The following is a 15624-nucleotide window of genomic DNA, read 5'->3' on the forward strand; positions in this document are numbered from 1 at the left end:
GGTTGTTTTTTCTTGTTGAGATGTTCGGAGTTATTTGAGACGGAATCTTGCTCTGTCACCCAGCTGGAGTGCAGTGGCGCGATCTTGGCTCCCTGCAACCTCTGCCTCCCAGGTTCAAGCAATTCTCCTGCCTCAGCCTCCCAAGTAGCTGGGATTACAGGTCACCATTCCCAGCTAACTTTTTGTATTTTTTGTAGAGAGGGGGTTTCACCATGTTGGCCAGGCTGGTCTTGAACTCCTGAACTCAGGTGATCCACCCGCCCTAGCCTCCCAAGTTATATACTGTGGATAGTAACCCCTTATCAGATACATGAACCACAGGATTCTTTTTAAATTCATTTTCTATTCCCCGATTTCTCAGAGTTGGCTATATGTAATGCAGAAGTACATTTTGAGTTGAATATATTTCTTTCTTGTTTTTATTTTTTACCTAATACAAAATTTAAAATACTCAAAAGAGGAATACAATGGAAAATGACCTCCATCCCTGTTCTTCAGTTACCAAGTTCCAATCCCCAGAGGCATTTTCCATCTTCTTATAATTCCCCCCAGAAATAGTCAATGCATATATAAGAAAATACATTTCTTAAGTCTCCTCCAAAATAATCTATCCATTGTTCTGCATTTTCCTTTTTGACCTACTATATCCTGAAGATTATTACATTTCAGTATATATAAACTGCCTTATTTTTAACAACATAAATATTTCATTATATATACTCTAATTTATTGATCCAGTCCCCTAAGGATGGGCATTTGTTTCCAGTCATTGCCAAGAGTATCTTTAAATATATTATTTCACACAATTACAGGATCTATAGGATACATTCTAGTAGAAAATTCAAATGTTATATATATTTCAAATTTTCCAAACTGATCTCAATGAAAATCCATACTGCCATTAGCAATGATTACACTTGCCTAGGTCCCTATACCCTCAATGACACATTGTGTTTTCAAAATTTGTTTCTTTGCTAATTAGGTTTTTTAAAAAAGGCATCTCATTAAAGTATAAATTTTGCATTTCTCTTATTATGAAATATTAATACTCTTCGTATATTTGTCCATTTTTCTATCTAATTGTTGGTCTTCTTCCCATTGAGTTGTTCATGTTCTTTACATATTTATGAAATCAGCTGTCTTTGTATGATATGAATTACAAACATTTTTTTCCTAGTTTTTCTTTGCTTTTTGATATACTATGTTTTCTTAATTCTTAAATTTAGAAACACAGGTACTTCCACTATGTCTTTGTTCAAACTATAGTCCTTATTTTGAATGTTCTTCCCTTCCTTCAAAGGTCCATTCAAGTTGATGTCTCTGCTCTCTCCCTAATCACTCAATTATCACCTTGATTCAAAAATTATTTAGTTAGGGCCTACTATATTATATTTACAAATAAGTAAATCCAGTGAATTTTGTGACATAGTAACATACAGCAAGGAAAATTTATAGAGGCCTCTAAACATTTAAATTGTATCTGAAAAAAATAAGAAGGTATGATCCAAATTTTAAAAATGAAACAAAGGCCCAGGTAACAAGAACTTATTGTCTATAAATCAGTCTCATTGGGGTACAGAAGGCTAATATTGGAGTAAAAAAGAGAAAAACCTGAAGAGGCAAGCAGAGCCAGGTAGGATAGGTCTTTTAGGCCGATTTAAGTAAGTTTTTCTTAATTTTAGGGCAACTGGAAGCCACAAAACCATTTTAAGCAGCAGAATGCTGGTCAGAGAATTTTACAAAGATCACTGACTGCAATCTTGAGTTTAATCAGAACTTCAGTGAGCAGACTTGAAACTGATTCAATATCAAATATACTCCCATTTATTCAATAAGTGAATTTTAAACCACTATGGAATAGAATGCTACAGAAAGGTGAAATAAAGTAATGTGCTGCTCTCCTTCTTTGACTAAGGAGTTGGAACAATCATGGTTGCAAGTCAACTTTAAACAACCAGACAATCAGACCAACTTAAAGATGAGACCTCTAATAATAAAAAATCATAGTTGATTCTCACCACTTTATCATAAAATTCAAAATGGACAAGTATGGGCCCAAATTCATGCAATTCACTCGACAACTGTACTCTTACTTCTCCATTGTATGCTAAAACAAACTGTCATACTCTCCTTTTCATCCTGCTTTTTTGCTTTTTTTATTTTTTAGTTTTTTATTTTATTTATTTATTTATTCTGGAGACAGGGCCTTGTTCTGTTGCCCAGGATACAGTGCAGTGGTGTGATTATGGCTCACTGCAGCCTCAAACTCCTGGGCTCAAGCGATTCCCCTGTCTCAGCCTCCCTGAGTAGCTGGTACTACCCATGGGCACCATCACATCAGTCTAATTTTTTTTTTTTTCTTGAGACAGGGTCTCACTGTGTTGCCCAGGCTGGTGTACAATGGCATGATCACGGCTCACTGCAACCTCTGCCTCCCAGTCTCAAACACTCCTCCCACGTCAGCCTCCCAAGGAGCTGGGACCAGAGGCACACACCACCATGTCAAGCTAATTTTTTGTATTTTTGATTGAGATAGGGTTTCACCATGTTGTTCATGCTGGTCTCAAACTCCTGGACTCAAGTGATCCTCCTGCCTCAGCCTCACAAAGCGCTGGGATTACAGGTGTGAGCCACTGCACCTGGCCTATCCTGCTTTCAAGAGATGAGATTAAATGTCCAGAAAGAATTCATGAAATGTTATGACCACTGAATTTCCCCACATTTAGCCTAGGTAGTGAGAAACCAGTTTCAGGGACACAATATTATCTATCTTGTCACCCAACTCAATTCTCTAAACTGACCTTCTATGTGCTTGCTACAAAAAAAAGTTCTTCCAAACAAATACATTCAAAAAATAAAGTTTGTTTGACTGCATGGTTCTCTAGAATGCTTTTAAATTTTTCTTCTCCCCATTCTCAATACCATAAATCAGGTAACACCTAACAGGAATTGTCTGTACTCTTTCTTATTTGCTGGTGACAATTCCTTTTTGATTCTCCATGTCTACTTTAGGGGTTAGCAGTTGAACAGTCATTCTTACATCTGTTGTCATAGGATATTCCACCGTTCTGTCTTTAGATATATGATACACTTTGAAGTTAACAGAAGAAAGTAAATTAGTATAAATACAAAAAGTTGATATTACAATATAATAAGCATGTCAATGGTACTAACAGGAGATGACAATTACACCTTTATTTCGAAGTAATCACCATCAACCGTTCTCAAACTCAGAAGTGTATAGTTTTTTTTTTATAATTTGAAGTCATTATCATGTCACCATTTTTCTCTAAGTATTTTAAACTATAGGGACATTTTGATTGAAACTAGAATTGTATTTAATATAGCACCTCCCTCAGGAATTTAACTTTACAAGGCTATTTCTATTCTCTTCCCAAGAATCTTTCCATCTAATTCTACCTTGCCCTCGTGGCTCAACCCATACAGAGACCAGTTGTAAGTGCTTTAGAATCTAGCATTTTCTTCCTACAAATAGGAAATAATGTGTCTCTGACACTACACAAAAATGTGGCAATATAATTTATGCTTTTGGAAGCAAGACTAACATCTCAAGCTGACAACTGGGTAATAAATATGATTAAGACCCAAGCACACAAGGAGAATATCCCAAAGGGTTATACCTTTCACAAGAAGACAAAAGAAGGCTTAATCAGTGAGACATTTTCAGCAAAAAATACAGTCATTTTTTTTCTCAGATGCTGCTACATAACCATCTGTTTGGCAGTATTGACTTGTTAGCCCCAAATCATTATTTCCCTTCTTTACTATTAATCTTCAAAACAAAAAAATGTAAGTCTACGATAGTAACCAAGTCTGACTCATTAACCGAACAATTCCTCTCTTTTCTTTATGCGTTTAAATTCACATAGGAGTCTTACAAACGGCTTATAAAGTCCTCCAAAATAACCTATGAAGTATGTGTTATTTCCATTTTCCCAGAAGGAAAATGAAATTCAGAGACAAAATGCGACTTGTTCATGTTCATATAGGTAATAACACAGACAGCACCTGAAGAAAGATCTTACATATCCTTTTCACTATATATCACCATGTTAACATCTGGATATTTATATTTAAAGACTATTTTTTAAGTTTTGATATAAGAGTTTTAACTGCATGTTTAGACTATTGGCATAATGTAGTCACATACATCAGACAGGTCTCAAAAAATCTTCCAATATGTTGTCATAATCTACATATTCAGACTACAGGATATCTCTTAAACATGAGAAATAGTAAGACTCTGGCCACGTGTGGTGGCTCACACCTGTAATCCCAGCACTTTCGGAGGCCGAGGCAGGTGGATCATCTGAGGTCAGGCAGGTGGATCATCTGAGGTCAGGAGTTCAAGACCAGCCTGGCAAATATAGTGAGACCCCATCTCTACCAAAAATACAAAAATTAGCTGGACATGGTAACACATGCCTGTAATCCCAGTTACTTGGGAGGCCGAGGCATGAAAATCACTTGAACTTGGGAGGCAGAACTTGCAGTGAGCTGAGATCATGTCACAGCACTCCAGCCTGGATGACAGAGCAAGACTCCGTCTCAAAAAAAAAAAAAAAAAAAAAACATAGTGAGACTCATAAAAAGCACAAGCTAATTCACTTATAAACTGATTCAAACTGCCCTCACATAACAGTGCTAAATAGTTATTAATATTTAACAAAACTAAATAATAATTACTCAGTATTTAAATCTGACAGTAAAAAAAAACTCTTATTCAAGCAACTATTAAACAAATGCTGATCCTTTGTAAATAATCTGCAATACCAGTAAAACTAAAAATAAAGGCCAAAAAGGCTACATACTATATGATTCTAACTCTATGACATTATGGAAAAGGCAAAAACATTGGAGACAGTGAAAAGATCAGAAGTTACAGGGGTTAGGACAAGGGAGGGATGAATAAGCAGAACCCAAGATTTTTAGGCAGTGAAAATACTCTGTATACTATAAGGGGTATATACATGGCATATATGTATATTTGTCCAAACCCACTAAATGCACTACACCAAGAATGAACCCTAATGTAAACTATGAACTTTGGGGGATAATGATGCGTCCATGTAGGTTCATCAATTGTAGCAAACGTACCATTCTGGTGGGGTTATTGATCATGCGGGAGAGGCTATGCATGTATGAGGGCAGGGAGTAAATGGGATATCGCTGTACCTTCCATTCAAGTTTACTGTGAACCAAAAATGACTCTAAAAAGTAGTCTATTTTAAATAAGTAAGGCAAAATATCTGTGGCAATCTCAATCTTCTCCTATAAATTATTACTTCACAGGTCCTCTGTTACCTATTTAGTAGAAAGCATCCTTGGCTGTCAATCCTAACCTTCTGCACCGCTCTTATTTACACACACATTGTTCCTCACAACATCTGCTCTGCCCACTGTAGCCTGCTTATCCTCTAATGGTCATCAGTATGCCGAGTCCAAAGACAGGGTAGGAGTCAGGTAAAGACAAGAGATGGAGAAGGCAGGTAGTGGGGCTAAGGAAGCAAAGAACTCCTAAAGAGGGAAGTCAGCAGATAAATCTGCAGGAGAAAATCTGCAGCAACAAGGAGAAAAGAATCCTGAGTTGATACAAATGTGATTATTAGTTTACATAACAGGAAAATCATATGAAATGAAATTATCCTAAAATACAAAACATGATGACATTACAAACATTTCCCTTCTTTAAAAAAAGTCTTCGCTGTATACAATTCCAAAACTAGAACTTGATAATGTGTTTGCAACGTGTCCTCCAGCGACAAGCAAAATGATTTTTCAAAAGTTGACTGTAAATGCTACATTTTTCAAAGGAAAGATATATAAAAGCATGTGTGACAAAGACCTATGTCTCAGAATAAACTTGGGAAAAGGTACAAATATTAAATGTTTATGATTTATTGCCTGAAAGAAAGTTGTACACTTTTATATCCTGGGTCTTCTTAGTCTAAGAAGTCAGTGTTACCAAACTAAGCAGGAGTTCAATGAGATTCTGAAAGTTACACCTAATACACTATGTATTACCAAAAACATACAATGTGTTTAGAAACAAATAGTATGTTAGGTATGACTTTTAGGTAGTTAGGTATGACTGTTAGAGGTGTGTGTGTGTGTGTGTGTGTGTGTGTGGTCACTTGCTTGCTTTGGTCATCAGTGAGGAAGCCAGGCTAAGCAACTAACAAACAGTCCAAATATCTGAGTCATTTATGAGAGGCAAAGGGCTCCAATGGCATATCAGCGACCTATAATATAAGACAGGTTCAAAGATGGTTCTGGCAGGATCCACCACCACTACCACTACCACCTCAGCAAAATACGACCTTCTTCATCTGAAGTTTCAGGGAAGCAACAAAGGCTAGAGTTCTGCCAGCCGTCCAGCTCAGTAAACACTGATTAAGCACCAGTGAAGTACAAAGCATTAGCTTAAAGGTGATAAAAGACACTGAATAGGAGGAAATATAGCCCCTTCTACCTTAAGAATTTTCCAATCAAAAATACGGTAAGACTATAGTCCAGGCAAAGTAGAGAAAGTACTAAAAGAGAAATACAAAGAAGACATTCAGAGGTTTCCTCAAGGAGATGCTCTAGAATGAAACCTGAGGCCATTACTCAGATGACCAACAAGTTCATGCTATAGCCACTGCTCGTTTATAATATTCTTCCATTCGATGTACTACTACTACACCAGAGATGTGAGAAACTTAAGACATGCTATTTTGTTCTAGCTGATTATTAAAGGGGGAGAATTCTTGAATATAAAGTAAGATATAAGATAAAGATATAACATGATTTTAAAGAAGAAAGCAGGAAAGGGTTTGGAGCAAAGTGTGTCATAATGCTAACATGGCACAAAGCCAAATAATTCAACTTCCATTCAGTTTTGTTGGTCAAAAAGAATAGTATCACTTTTTTTTTTTTTTTTTGGAGACAGAATCTCACTCTGTCACCCAGTCTGGAGTGCAGTGGCACAATCTCTGCTCACTGCAACCTCCACCTCCACAGTTCAAGAGATCCTCCTGCCTCAGCCTCCTGAGTAGCTGGGATCACAGGCGTGTATCACCACACCCAGTTAATTTTTGTATTTTTAGTAGAGACAGAGTTTCACCATGTTGGCCAGGCTGTTCTCGAACTCCTAACCTCAAGTGATCCACCTGCCCTGGCCAAGTGCTGGGATTACAGGGGTGAGCCACCATCACTTCTATAACACATTTATATGCTGCTTTAATGGCTTACAAAGGACTCTCCCATAAATGCTTACAATGCATCTCAAAGCAATCCTATGTCAGGTAGAGACTGTTATCCTCTCAGGTAGTCTGCCCTCACAAGACAGTCTGCAATGATCCTTGCCTCATGTCCTTGTGTAATCCCCTCCCATACTGAATCAGGACTGGTCTGCAGGACCAACTGAATACATCTGAAATGATGGTGTACGGCTTCCACAGGTAAGGCATAAAAGGCACTGCAGCGTCCACTTCAGTGGCTTGAATCTTGGGAAAGTCATCTGCCACCTCATGAGAACAGCCCTATGGCAAGCCCATCATGGAAAGTAACCAACCTGCCAACACCAACTGGCCAGCCATGTGAGTAAGCCACCTTGGAAGTGAATTTTTTAGCTCCAGTGATGCTCCTATAAAACTTCCACTCCTGCTGATATCTGACAGCAACCTCCAGAGACCCAAGCAAGGCCCCTCAAATTGCTGACCCACAGCAACCATGAGATAACAAACAATTACTGTTGTTTTCAGCCACTAAGTTTTTCATGTTACAAAACAACAGAGAACCCAGTTTTATATATGAGGCTCAGAGGGGTTAATTTACCAACTATCACACAGGAATGAGTAGAGAAAACAGATCTGCAACCCAGTCTTTAGGTTTCAGGTTCAAGAAGGTTCAAACAATACCACCTTCTTCTCAACTAAAATAAGGTATAATACAGTAAGGATGATCATTCCTATATGATTATATGACTGACGCTAGTATGTCAGACCTCCTACAGTACATAGACACAGTATATGTCCCTGTATTCTTAACAAATATAATGCGAATCTACAAAATAAGTGAATTTGTGGTGCTCCATTGCGCTCTGTGGAGTTCTTACTATTTTCTGGAAAATTGCTATTTTTAATGTGCGTATCTTGAAAATAAACACTTAACACATTTAGAGAATTTTAATACTAAAATATTACTTAACAATCTTAATTACAATAAGCATTTGTGTAATTTTAAACAATTAGAGTATGTCAGGAAATGCTCAACTGCTGTTTCTTTAAGGTTCTGCTTTTTGGCTTTAGGTCTTCAACCTCGTAGCATTACACAAATGTAGTAAAATGTATTATCAAAATGCTCCTGATGGTAAAATATTAAATCAAAATCCATAAAGTAGTTACTATCTTACAGAACAAGGTAGCCAGCCTGTCTGCTTCTGGAGAAGGTCAAAAGAATATTTTATCATTATAATCACATCTGCATATAATGTCCCTTCACATAAATCTCCTCTTTTGAGCCATATAACTTTGCAAAACAGGTAGGCAGGACAGGTATACTACCATCCCATTTTTCAATGATGGCCTTAGAGAAGTCTGAGTAACTTAACTAAGGATACATAACTATTAAAAGGAATTGCAAGAATCTAATCTACAAGTTTTTAGCACCAAATCCCAGCCTTTTCTTCTAAGCCATGTTTTAGCCCAGCGGTGCTCTACCCTGACTGCCATGAGGACACCTAAGATGCTTTGAAAATATCACTGCCTGGACCTCATCCCCCAGATACTTGATTTAATTGCACTGGTTTGTGTCAGCAGTCTAATATATAATAAACTAGCGTTGGTAAATTCACAGGAAGTTTATACCACAGGGAGAAAATGTTGATATGTCTATATGTAAACTGAAACATATTAACCCCCTAAGAACTTCCTCAAAGACAAAAATATCTTGCAATAAAATCATGCAGAACAAGAAAGGGGAGAGGAGAAACCCAAGCCATTGGTTATAACGGCCATGGGGCCATTAAGGAATATTTTATTCCCCTAATCTCACTCCCTGAACCTCACCATGCCACACCTCAAGACATAGCTCAGATATTACCTTCTGTGAGTCCTTCAGGATCACAAAAATAATGAAGTCCATTTTTTTGGGTCTATCTTACCTTGAACTCTATCATAGTACATATTGCCCCTCAAAGCATTGCTTTATTTATATATTTATTTTTATTTTATTTTATTTATTTATTTTTTTTTTTTTTTTTGAGATGGAATCTTGCTCTGTCACCCAGGCTGGAGTGCAGTGGCACATTCTCGGCTCACTGCAACCTCTGCCTCTTAGGTTCAAGTGATTCTCCTGCCTCAGCCTCCTGGGTAGCTAGGATTACAGGTACGTGTCACCACGCCTGGCTAATTTTTGTATTTTCAGTAGAGACGGGGTTTTGCCATGTTGACCAGGCTAGTTCCGAACTCCTGACCTCTGGTGATCCACCCACCTCAGCCTCCCAAAGTGCTAGTATTACAGGGGTGAGCCACTGTGCCCACATTGCTTTATTTATATACCCCTTTCTCTCACTGCCCTGAGGGTTCCTTAACCCATTTATGCCAGAGGTTGCAAATTTTTTTTGTGAAAAATCAGGCCTTGGTGATGACCTTGAGAAGTAGGATATAAATAACTCTCACTAGCTTAGCGTTCCAATAATGGAGCACTCTCCACATGGTAAGAACACACACATCAGTTTCTCCGGCCTTCGCAATCTCTTGTGATGTTCCAGGATCCTATATCCAACTGCCTTCTAGACATCTCACACTTGCCAATGATATGCCCTGCAAGCATGTTAAACACAGGTCCAAAGTTGAACTCATTCTCTTCTCCCTCATACCTTCTTCCTCTTCTCTTTTCCCACTCACTACCCAGAAACCTACGAAGCATTCTAACATTCTCACTCTCCCATATCTTTTACATTCAAACAGTCACAAAGACCAGCAAATTCTCCCTCATCTTACTTTTCCTAAACATTCTCACTTCTCTATTCCCACTACTTCCACCCTTATCTAAGCTTTCAACCTCTCTTATCCATATTAATGCACTGTCCTTGAAAGCTTCTAATCTTGCCATGTCCCCACACCCAACCCCACTCCACTCTCAATCTACCCAGCACACTGCTTTCAGTGATCTTCCATGACACTCACAATTCTTCAGTGGCTGATTACTACACATGGTATAGGAAGTGTACCCTGAACTGGCTATCCAGTTTCATCTCCTTTCACTCCTTGTCCTTCACACTCTAATATAACTTACCTACATATAGTGCCCAGTACACATTATGTTCTCGTAATGCCACACAACTACTCAGGCTGTTAGCTTTACCTAGAAATGCTTTCTACTGCTTATTAGCACGCCCGCTCCTACTCAGTTTTTAAGTCTCAGCTCAAACACAACCACTACTAAAACCCTTCCCTGGTATTGCAGGCAGAGATCAAGAGCTCTTGTTAGATTTCATTTGCACTTGTACCTACCTCTGTTATAGCAAATAGCATACTCGAACTACATATTCGAACTACTGGTCAAGATATCTGTAGTCCTATTAGACTATAAGATCCTTGGTCAAAGACAATGACTTTTCATCTTTATATCCTCCTCACTAGTTCATTTCACAGTCACTAGTTCCATGTACATTACTGGTTCAATGCAGATATATAATAAAAAAGGAGAGGAGAGGTTAATGAATAAGGTATGGGCCAATGAAAGAACAAGAAAATCAACTGGACTTTGAGTATAAAAGAAAAAAAAATACCAGATCTTAAGAAAGTACAGACATCTGTAGTACAGACATTTGTTACTGTAGTACAGACATCCATTACTAAGGCCTAACCATTAAAAAAAAATAGAAAAATATGGTTATTCACGTAGTATGAAGATGACCAAAAAAAAACTTATTATTGGACTAAGTAGACATTAAGAAGGTAAAAGTTTCCAGTGGAACAGTTGACAAAGATCAACAGAGAAGCCAGAGGAAAAGATGGTTGTTTCTAGGAACCAAGTAATTCATTGACCTAAATTCATGGACTGATCAAGACTGCCACCTTTCTCTCAGTTCCAACCCCTCTCCTTTGTCATTATTCTGCATCACCCCTTCTGAGTCCCCACTACCAAATCCCCAATGCCATGGGTAGTTTCCCTCCAGTGGAGCCACAGGTCCAGGCCAATGGCTTAATCCGGATGCAAGGGCAGCAGGTGGGAGGGTATCTTTGTTCTTATGTCTAGGACTTTGAGGAAAAATGAAACAACTATTTACTGAGAATTTATTTTATGGCAGATATTGTGCTACATTACACTCACTGACTGAATTTCACAGTAATCATGAGTAATTATCCCATTTACACATGAGGAATTTACGTCCAAGGTGAACAGCTAAGCAATGACAGGGCCCGCCTGAAAACCTAAGAATGACAACCTCCAGAGCTTTTTCTATACCCTCACTACCTCAAAATGGCGGGAGATGTGGTCCAACCATTCTAGGTTGGCATTCAGAAGACATTTGCCTCCAAAACACTATTATATATGTCGATTAGAGTCTACAGTACCACTAACATATAATAGGCACACAATGAGTTTAAAAAGCTTTCCTTACTGCCATATGAAAGTAAGTACTATATTTCCTGGGGTTTGGACCTGGAAATCTAAATGCTATTTATTCCTATCAGCACACTGTTCACTTTACAAACAATAGACTTGAAAATGAACTTGTGGAATACAATGGGTTCTTAAGTAAGGCTTTTCTTTAAGAATATTTTCTTGCTTCCACAAAAAACATAAAAGCCACCAAGGATAGAATGATTTTGCCTTGTTAACTTGTAAGAACAATGACACTAGAAGAAACCTGTGGGAAATATGCTTATCTGATCAGGTGTTCATTTTCGGTGGGCTGTCATTTAAGTAAAACATCATACTAAACCCCACAGACCACAGCTTATGATAGAAATGCCACAAACTATAGCAGTACAGTTGATATGCCTATAATCTACTGACAAAACGTACTCCTCAGTAAAGTGAAACCAGATGTCTGGTGTGAAATCAGATGTCTGTGAACTTGTCTTTCTCAGTTTTCAGAGCAGTATTAGATACGCTAAATACTCAGCTAAGCTGTATATTAAATCCACAACTTGGCAAAATCATGACAGTTTGGACATGAAGCATCAGCATTTTTATTGTAATTCTTATAAACCAAAGACATTTCTGAAATAGAAATCCTAAGTTTAAGTACTCAGCTAAATACAGTAGTATGCCTTTCTCACTTTAAGAACAGTGTCAGGGCTTTTTAAACACATTATAGAAATTCTTTCCTTTCATTTTTCAAGCTAACACACTTTATCCAGGGCTGTGGAATGATCTGATAAGGTCACATCAGGTGTCAGTCCCCGTCCCAGAAATTCTAGGATCAGATACACCAGGTGATCCCCTGTGAAAAGCAAATCCCAGGGAGGCTTAACAGTTATAGGAAAGTTAGGTACTACATGGCTTTCCACAATCAAAGGGAAGATCATAGGAAAGTAATGGGTGAGCACATAGAAAAACAGGGAGGGAAATTTAAAAGTACTTACGTGCCAGGCACTGTTTTTTCACACATTCTTTTATATATACTCTTTGTTCTGTTTTGATGGATAAGAAATCAAGCAGCAGGGAAGTTTTAATGGCCCAAAGTGACACAGGTAATAAAATAAGAGCCAGAAATCAAGCTTATGTCCAAAAGACTATAAAAGTCATGCTACTTCTACATGAAGGTTTCGGGTGAAGTGAGGAGGGGTGGTAAATAGCCAAGAAGAAGGAGAAAAAGGAAGAAATTTATAATTTTACCAAGTAACAGTGAAATAGATATATATATATATATATAAACATGTATTATGTCCCACATATGTTCCATATATAATACATAGTTAAGATGTATGCATTTTTAACATATACTTAAGTTGCATATTTAGTATGTGTATATATGGAACAAAAAGTTGAAGAAATAAATATCAAATTGTTAAATGGTCATCTGAGAATAGGCTCATAGGAATCTCATATTTTGCCTTTTACATCCCTCCCAGATTTAATTCTAAATAACTTTTTTTGACTTTATATTACTCTTATAACCAGAAAAAGCCAAAGAACTATTCTAGCTTAGATTTTTTAAATGAGGCTAAATGCACAGAAACGCATGCAAGTTAATGGTCTACCTTCGTATTTGTTTTTCTAAGTACATCATCATTTACACTCTCCATGATTCCTAATATTAGGTCCTTCTTATGGAACAACTACAAAAGTTATCCTCATCTAATTATTATACTTGTACACTGGAAAACGACTGTAACATTATTCAGTATAGGACACAAATAGCCAAGATCAGTCATCCTTGTAAGTTTATTACTGAAAGTACTAGAAAGGTGGAATAATAATTATGTTCTCCACAACACTGTACAGACCTGCAAACCACTATGATCAGTAGTACAGGGAAAGTCTTGTACATTAACATGTAACGATTCAGAAAGTCCACAAAACTGGTGGAAGGCCTGCCCCAAAACAGCCATCTCCAATACAATCTCATCATTCTCACCATCCTACTTTTATCGATGTGCTGATAAAAGTGCTCAGCACATGGTAAAAAAAACAGAATTAGCTATTGAATCAATGAAGGAACCCATTATCAATGAACAATCACTTCCTGGTTTTCCATAAAGTAAATTATGTGGTCGCCTATTACTTGAGCACAAACAGGCACGTTCAGGATACAGGCAGCCAGTATCAGAACAGGCAGCCGATCGCAGAGGGCAATTCTACTTTTCCTGTGTAAGAATCCAAGAATGTGGTTTACTACATTCCTGCTTGTAGCTAATCTGAATTTCAACTAATTTAAAACGGTTATTTATATGTGACACACAGGATGCATAAGGAGTTCCCAACCTTGTGAGAGGAAGTGTGTTTCATTTCACCATACAGGGGAGAGGGAAGCAGTGTATTAAAGAAGTGACAGAAAAGTCCCACAGAAGAACCAATGAAATAGACCACACTGAAAATCACAGTAAGCCTCAAAGGACTTCAGTGTCCTTTTTGGCAACTTTTCAAAAGTGAATGGAATGCGAGGAGGTACCAAGAGTGAAAGTCCAGAGAAAAAGGCTCAGCCCAGTCATCTCTCTCCTCTCAGAACATCTTCTTCTGTAAGCTTCAGAGAAAATCCCAAAGAACTTCAACATCAGTAACCTTGTTACTAACTTCATGCCTCGGGGTCCTAAAGGATTTTTTCAGGAGTCCCCTTTTAAAATGTAAACATCCCTAGAGTGGGTTATTGTTCATTATCAAACAGGACCTGGATTCTTTAGTGCTATGGTCTCAGGGATTAGTCAAAGCTGGCTGATAAGATAGGGGCCGGAGACAGACAACTAGAGAGGACCATTGTTCCAAGGTGAAAACAGGTAAAGGGGAAGGGCAGTCGTCTGTCGGGCTAAAAGGGATCCATATGCCCAAGCTGTTAAACTCCCAGGCAACTTTATACACTGTGTGAGCCTGAAAACAGTCCGGGGCTTGGGGCCTGTGACTTTGAAGGTGGGTCCTCCAGTTCCCGATGAAAAGGTAGAATCTGGGCCCATGTTCACCAGGAGTAGTTCTGGATCTAGCCCTTCTCTCTCTCGCTCTCAGGATAGTCCTAGCTCCTTCCACCCCTGAGCATTCCTTACTTACCCTTTCTCCCGCTCTTCCTCGGTGAGAAGGGGTAAGTGGTTATTTTGTGCCCTCGCCCAATTTGGCCAAAACCCTAAAAGTAAAAAACGACAGACACGTGCTTTAAAATCCTGTTGTTCAAGCCTGAGGCTCTCCCACCACCTGCCCAACACTTCCAGACAGAAGGCAGCGCGTCCCCACAGCGCTCCCTCACGGCCAGGGCCGGGGACCGGACTAGTCCCCTTTGTGAGGAATGGGAGAGGGCGCGTCCTGGAGGCGCCGGCTCGGCGAGGAGGAGTGGGCCGGCTCCGTGCCAGGTGTGCCGCCTCTGGCGCCGGTTTCCCACCCTAGTTAGCCAGTGGCACCAGGAAGAGGACTAGGCAGGGGTGGCCGCCGGACGCGCCTCACATAAACACGCGCACGCACACATGCTCGCGATCACGCAGGACTCGCTGCCGCGCACCCCTCCGCCCCAGCAACGCTCGCCCCACCAGGGCCGGGGCCGACTCCCAGAGAAGGGTCCCCAGCCCAGGAGACCACCGAGGGTCGGCGGCTGCGCGCCTGCCCACCCGCGCCAGCCTCACAGCCCCCTGCCCGCCGCCAGACGCCGAGCGCCCGCCCTCCGCACCCGCTGCGCAGCTCAGCCCAGGGGAAGTCCCCGCGAAGACCCCGCCCTCCGCCGGCGGCAAGCTCCGCCCGGCTCCCCTGGCGCGCGGAGGCTGTCCGAAGCTCCGCCCCCAGCGGAGAACTGGTCTCTGGACCGCCCGCCCAGGTCGGGCTCAAAATGCGGCGTGGATCTGAAAGGATCAGAAACGACACTAATTCAGCAAGCAATTATTGAGCACTTGCCCTAAGCTCAGTAAGGTACTAACGGGGGAGAGGACAGTAAAGAGCTGAAAAGTCTGTGAAACTGTATTTTCAGCT

At 39.6% G+C, this 15624-nt stretch overlaps 1 protein-coding gene across 9 annotated transcripts in view; it reads right to left on the reverse strand.

The window, feature by feature from the left end:
- IMMP2L (inner mitochondrial membrane peptidase subunit 2) overlaps positions 1-15397 on the reverse strand; it is an 872087-nt gene extending 856690 nt beyond the window's left edge. For 4 of the 9 annotated variants that reach the window (XM_023228172.2, XM_031936067.1, XM_023228174.2 and 1 more), the window contains exons 1-2: positions 15329-15397; positions 14722-14794 (exon numbers count right to left, since the gene is read on the reverse strand). The gene's annotated coding sequence lies outside the window, so the exon portion shown is untranslated. Of the gene's footprint in view, positions 1-14721; positions 14795-15126 lie in introns of all 9 variants that reach the window. The other 5 variants (XR_002734940.1, XM_023228177.1, XM_023228176.1 and 2 more) reach the window with 3 other exon arrangements.
- Between the last annotated feature and the right edge of the window lie 227 nt (positions 15398-15624).

Source organism: Piliocolobus tephrosceles, chromosome 8 (assembly GCF_002776525.5).
Source record: "Piliocolobus tephrosceles isolate RC106 chromosome 8, ASM277652v3, whole genome shotgun sequence".
Taxonomy (NCBI): domain Eukaryota; kingdom Metazoa; phylum Chordata; class Mammalia; order Primates; family Cercopithecidae; genus Piliocolobus; species Piliocolobus tephrosceles.